At 51.2% G+C, this 6,247-nt stretch overlaps 1 pseudogene across 1 annotated transcript; it reads right to left on the bottom strand.

Annotated features, from left to right (window-relative positions):
• Positions 1 to 5,724: 5,724 nt before the first annotated feature.
• Positions 5,725 to 6,247, bottom strand: LOC116271698 (annotated as a pseudogene). Its single transcript, XR_004180390.1, has one exon. The product of XR_004180390.1 is annotated as an NADH dehydrogenase [ubiquinone] 1 alpha subcomplex subunit 3 pseudogene (transcript).

The following is a 6,247-nucleotide window of genomic DNA, read 5'->3' as shown; positions in this document are numbered from 1 at the left end:
AGAGACCGGACCCAAGTCCGGAAGGCGGGGCTGGGGCGAGGCTCGGGGGCGGGGCTAGAGACGAGGACCAAGTCCAAAAGGCGTGGCTGGGGTGGGGCGAAGATCGGAGGCGGGGATAGAGGCGAGGACCAAGCCCGGAAGCCGGGGCGAGGCCTAGGTGGGGCTGCAGACGAGAACCACGCCTGGAAGGTGTGGCTAGGGCGGGACGAGGCTTGCGGGGCCGGGAGAGGTCCGGACAACCGCTGGAAGGCGGGGCTGGGGCGGGACGAGACCCTGGGGGCGGGGATGGCGACAAGGACCTAGCCGAGAAGACGTAGTCGGGACGGAAACGAGACTGCAACAGGACCCGGCGCCAAGGGCGTGGCTGGGGAACTACGAAGACGCTCCGAAGGTGGGGACGGCGGAGGGAGACAGCGAGAAGACCACGCCATGAAGGCGTGGTTGAGGCGGGGCGAGGCCTGTGAATCTGGCCCTGAGCGAATGACTTGGTAGTCAGAGAACTCTACTTTTTTACTTGGTAATGCTTCTTGATGTCTATGCACAAGGATAAATTTGTATTAGTGGAATAGCGTGTCCAAAGGACCTGTTGAATTTTTCACTTTCATTGATACTACAGATACTTTCTGAATTGACAAGTCCACCAAGAAACTATGAGTGTGTGTGTGTGTGTGTGTGTGTGTATTTTTAAAACAGCAATTCGCCAGGCGCGGTGGCTCACGCCTGTAATACCCGCACTTGGGGAGGCCGAGGTGGGCGGATCACCTCAGGTCGGAAGTTTGAGACCAGCCTGCCCAACATGGTGAAACTCCATCTCTACTAAAAATACAAAAATTTGCTGCGCGTGGTGACGCGCGGCTGTAGTCCCAGCTACTTGGGAGACCCGGGCAGGAGAATCGCTTGAAGCCGAGAGGTGGGGGTTGCAGTGGCCAGAGATAGCGCCACTGCACTCCAGCCTGGGTGACAGAGTGAAATTCCGTCTCAAAGAAAAAAAAAAGAGAGAGAGAGAGATTGCGGAGGTTGCAGTGAGCCCAGATCGTGCCATTGCACTCCAGCCTGCGAGACGGGTGCAAGACTCCATCTCAAAAAAAAAAAATAAATAAATAAATAAAAATAAAAATCATGTTGCTGCAAAGGACATGATTTCATTATCTTTTCTTTCTTTTTTTTTTTTAATTTTGAGACAAGGTCTCGCTCTGTCACCCAGTCTGGAGTTCAGTGGCGAAATTACAGCTCACTGCAGCCTTAGCCTCTGGGGCTCAAGTGATCCTTCCACCTCAATCTCCCGAGTAGCTGGGACTGTAGGCGCATGCCAACACGCCCGGCTAATTTTTGTTTCGTTTTTTGAGATGAAGTCTTGCTCTGTCACCCAGGCTGGAGTGCAGTGGCACAATCTCGGCTCACTGCAACCTCCGCCTCCCAGGTTCAAGTGATTCTCCTGCCTCAGCCTCCGGGGTAGCTGGGACTACAGGCGCCAGCCATTATGTCCGGCTAATTTTTGTATTTTTAGAGATGAGGTTTCACTATATTGGCCAGGCTGGTCTCGAACTTCTGACCTCAAGTGATCCACCTGCCTCAGCTTCCCAGAATGCTGGGATTACATGTGTGAGCCACCACGCCTGGCTAATTTTTGTATTTTTTTGTAGAGCCGGGGTTTTGCCACGTTGCTCAGGCTGGTCTTGAACTCCTGGGCTCAAGAGGTTCTTCCTGCTTCAGCCTCCCAAAGTGCTAGGATTACAGGCATGAGCCACCATGCCCAGCTGCTTGCATTCTTTTTTATGGCTGCATTATGTGTATCTTCTTGGCTTGTTGCCCTCCTATTATCAGACTGAATTCTGGGGTGGCAGATGGGACTTGTGCACCCCAGCTCTGCTGAGGTGCTCAGATAGTGGGGGGAGGAAACTCCTATGCACCTGCCTCCACCCCTAAGATTACTTCCCTTCTTGTGAACTCTGGCAGGGGAAGGGGAGTTCCTTTAAGTTTGGCAGAACCCAGGTGTCCCTTCCCCGCCATCCCCACTCAGTTACAGGGGGTTCCTGCACCACCAGCATACAGGGCTAGAGGGAGAGAAGTAGTCAGGTGAGAGAAAAAGAAACCCACATACAAGCCTTCCTCTGGACCAGGAACCCAGGAAACAAGAGTGTAGAAGGGGCCTGCCCAGCTTGCTCCTTGGGTCTTGACCCAAAACTTTACCTTCTGGAAAGTATCCCCCCCGCCCCCCGCCAAGGAAAGCAGCTCTGAGAACAGATCTTCCTACAGCAGGCCAGGTCTCCATGTGCAACCACAGCAGTGAGCCTTCACCAATACCTTGCAGTAGCTCTGATGAATGTGTAGCTACTCGGGAGGCTGAGGCAGGAGAATAGCGTGAACCCAGGAGGCGGAGCTTGCAGTGAGCCGAGATCGCGCCACTGCATTCCAGCCTGGGCGACAGAGCAAGACTCTGTCTCAAAAAAAAAAAAAAAAAAAAAAAAAAATTAAAGACCTGGAGAAAGTGGGGCCTTCAAGCAAAAGCTAGAAGGTAAAACAAAGTCCTTAAGACCCCGCCTGGGTTTCCTCAGAACTTAAGAGTTCATTTAAAATAACGGAGACATTCTTACATACCTTGTAAACCTTGTACCAGGATCCACTTTATTTTTTAAAAATTTATTTTCTTTTCTTTATTATTTTGACACAGAGTTTTGCTCTCGTTGCCCAGGCTGGAGTGCAATGGCGCAATCTTGGCTCCCTGCAACCTCCGCCTCCCGGGTTCAATCGATTCTCCTGCCTCAGCCTTCCAAGTAGCTGGGATTTAAGGCATGTGCCACCAAGCCCAGCTAATTTTGTATTTTTAGAAGAAATGGGGTTTCACCATGTTGGTCAGGCTGGTTTTGAACTCCTGACCTCAGGTGATAGGTGATCTGCCCGCCTCAGCCTCCCAAAGTAGTGGGATTACAGGCGTGAGCCACTGTGCCCGACCTTTTTTTTTCTTTTTTTGAGATAGAGTCCCAGGCTGTCCCCCAGGCTGGAGTGTAGTGGTGTGATCTCGCTCACTACAACCTCCATCTCCCAAGTTCATGTGATTCTTGTGCCTCAACCTCCCAGGTAGCTGAAACTACAGATGTGTGCCACCACAACTGGCTAATTTTTTAATTTTTAGTAGAGACGGGGTTTTGCAATGTTGCCCAAGCTGGTCTCGAACTCCTGACCTCAGGTGATCTACCACCTTGGTCTCCCAGTGCTGGGATTGCAGGTGTGATGTAATGGCACCTGGCCCCATTTTCCTCTTCCCTCAGCAGTACTCCTCATCCCTTTCCCAACTCCTCGCCCCACAGCTCAGCACCAAGACCCTGTGCTTGGCGGATCTTTGAATCCAGCACTGAGAAATTAGAACATTTTGAAAAAGCAAACATTTCCTTTTCCACCCCCGGTGATTACAAAAGTAACATATGTTCAGTGTCAGAAATCTGGAAAAACACCACGAAGTGGGAAAATTAGGCCGGGTGTGGTCGCTCATGCCTGTAATTCCAGCACTTTGGGAGGGTCACTTGAGGCCAGGAGTTTGAGACCAGCCAGGGCAACATAGTGAGACAGTGTCCCTCCAAAAAGTAAAAAAATCAGCCGGGCATGGTGGTGCACACCTGAAGTCCCAGGAGGTGAGTCCTCTGGAGTCCAGGAATTGGAGGCTGCAGTGAGCTATAATTGTGCCATGCACTCCAGCCTGGGTGACAGAGCAATACACTGTCTCAAAAAAAAAATTTAAAAAAAAAGAAGGGAGAATGAGACTCTCAGTAATCCTACCATGCTACCATGCAGTGGTAACTATAGTCAATGCTTGCGTGACCCAGTATTTCTTTGTTTTCTTTTTGTTTGTTTTTGAGATGGAGTCTTGCACTATTACCCAGGCTGGATCTTGGCTCACTGCAAACTCCACCTCCCAGGTTCATGCCATTCTCCTGCCTCAGCCTCCCCTCCTGGGACTACAGGCGCCTGCCACCACACATGGCTAATTTTTTTGTACTTTTAGTACAGACGGGGTTTCACTGTATTAGCCAGGATGGTCTTGATCTCTTGACCTCATCATCCACCCACCTTGGCCTCCCAAAGTGCTGGGATTATAGGCATGAGCCACCGCGCCCGGCCCAGTATTTGTTTTCAGAGTTTCACTTTGTTGCCCAGGCTGGAGTGCAGTGGCACGATCTCCGCTCACTGCAACCTCTGCCTCGCAGGTTCAAGTGATTCTCCTGCCTCAGCCTCCTGACTAGCTGGGATTACAGACGCCCACCACATTTTTGTAGTTTTAGTAGAGATGGGGTTTTGCCAATTGGCCAGGCTGGTCTCAAACTCCTGACCTGAAGTGATCCACCCGCCTTGACCTCCCAAAGTGTTGGGATTATAGGTGTGAGTCACTGTGCCTGGCCATGACCCAGGATTTCTAAGAGAATGCAAATATGTGCTGCTTCTAAACTTCCTCAGGCACCTCAGCCCCCTCAGCTCACTTTTGACCTTCCAATCTGTTTTGTCCTGGCTGGAGTCTCCCCAAAAGCAGAGGCAGGGGAGTTCCCACAAAGGAATGCCCTAAATCATCCCAAGATGGGACCAGTGGGGATTTCAAGAAAACACCAATTACCAGAGCAATCAGTCCAAAGCATTTATTAGGGAAACTTACAGAGTACTCCAACAATCATCAAGACAGGAAAGAAAAGGGTGTTCTACCGAGGTACAGCTGCAGCTAGGGGTCAGGAAATGGAGTTCAGATGCATAAGTCAGCATGTCTGGTTTCCATTTGAGTAATGGGCCACCTGCTGGTCTGGCAGGTGTCAGCTTGACCAAAACAGGATTGTAGATTCTTTCCCTGGGATGGGGCGTTCCACAACTTTGGTTTTATATTTAGATTTTCTTTTTTTGGTTTGGTTTCGTTTGGAGACGGGAGTCTCACTGTGTCTCCCAGGCCGGAGTGTAGTGGCATGACCTCAGCTCACTGCAACCTCTGCCCCCTGGGTTCAAGAGAACTCTCCTGCCTCAGCCTCCCAAGTAGCTGGGACTACAGATGCATGCCGCCATACCTGGCTAATTTTTTTGTATTTTAGTAGAGACGGGGTTTCACCGTGTTGCCCAGGCTGGTCTCCAACTCCTGAACTCATGCAATCCGCCTGCCTTGGCCTCCCAAAGTGCTAGGATTACAGGTGTGAGCCACCACGCCTGGCCTATATTTAGATTTTCAAGGCCAGTTTCTGGAATTTTTAAGCAAAGTACACAGGTTAAACATTATGAGACCTTAGAATAGAAAAACAGAAGAGAGGCTGGGCATGGTGGTTCATGCCTGTAATCCCAGCACTTTGGGAGGCCAAGGCCAGCGCATCACCTGAGGTCGGGAGTTCGAGACCAGTCTGACCAACATGGAGAAACCCCGTCACTACTAAAAATACAAAATTAGCCGGGCGTGGTGGTGCATGCCTGTAATCCGGGGAGTTTCTCTTGTTGCCCAGGCTGGAGTGCAATGGCACTATCTTGACTCACCGCAACCTCCACCTCTCTGGTTCATGCAATTCTTCTGCCTCAGCCTCCCGAGTAGGTGGGATCACAGGCATGCACCACCACGCCAGGCTAATTTTGTATTTTTAGCTGAGATGGGGTTTCTCCATGTTGGTCAGGCAGGTCTTGAACTCCTGGCCTCAGGTGATCTGCCCACCTCAGCCTACCAAAGTGCCAGAAACAGGCTTGAGCCACCGCGCTGGCATTGGAGAATTCTTTTTTTTTTTTTGGTTTTCACATTTTTATTGGGAGCCGTGGGAGGGGCCGCCTCTGTCAGTGAAGGTGCTCACAGTTTCTTCAGCCACTCCAGGCTGGGGCCCTGAGGGTCCTGGGGGTGGCTGGGCACGTCCGGCATGTTCTCATCATCACGGACGGGCACTGGGTAGTTGTAGGGCGAGGCCTCATTGATCATGATGGAGTACTTGAAGTAGGGGCTGAATGAGGGCATAATTATAGCGAGGCCCCCGATGACAAAGGACGCGACCAGCACTGGCTCCTTGTCCCAGGCCTTCTTGAGGAAGGCGCTGAGCCTCGCAGCCATCTTGGTCTCCGGCATTGGAGAATTCTTAAACCATTGTAGCAGTATAGTTCAACAATAGTAAAAGGTGGTTTTAGTCTCTGGATCCTGCCATTCAAAAGCAAATGATAGGCCGGGCATGGTGGCTCACGCCTGTAATCCCAGCATTTTGGGAGGTTGAGGTGGGCGGATCACTTGAGGTCAGCAGTTCGAGACCAGCCT

The sequence above is a fragment of the Papio anubis genome, chromosome 20 (genome assembly GCF_008728515.1).
Source record: "Papio anubis isolate 15944 chromosome 20, Panubis1.0, whole genome shotgun sequence".
Lineage (NCBI taxonomy): Eukaryota > Metazoa > Chordata > Mammalia > Primates > Cercopithecidae > Papio > Papio anubis.
Note: the sequence above shows the minus strand (reverse complement) of the source record. Positions and strands in the feature narration are given on the sequence as shown.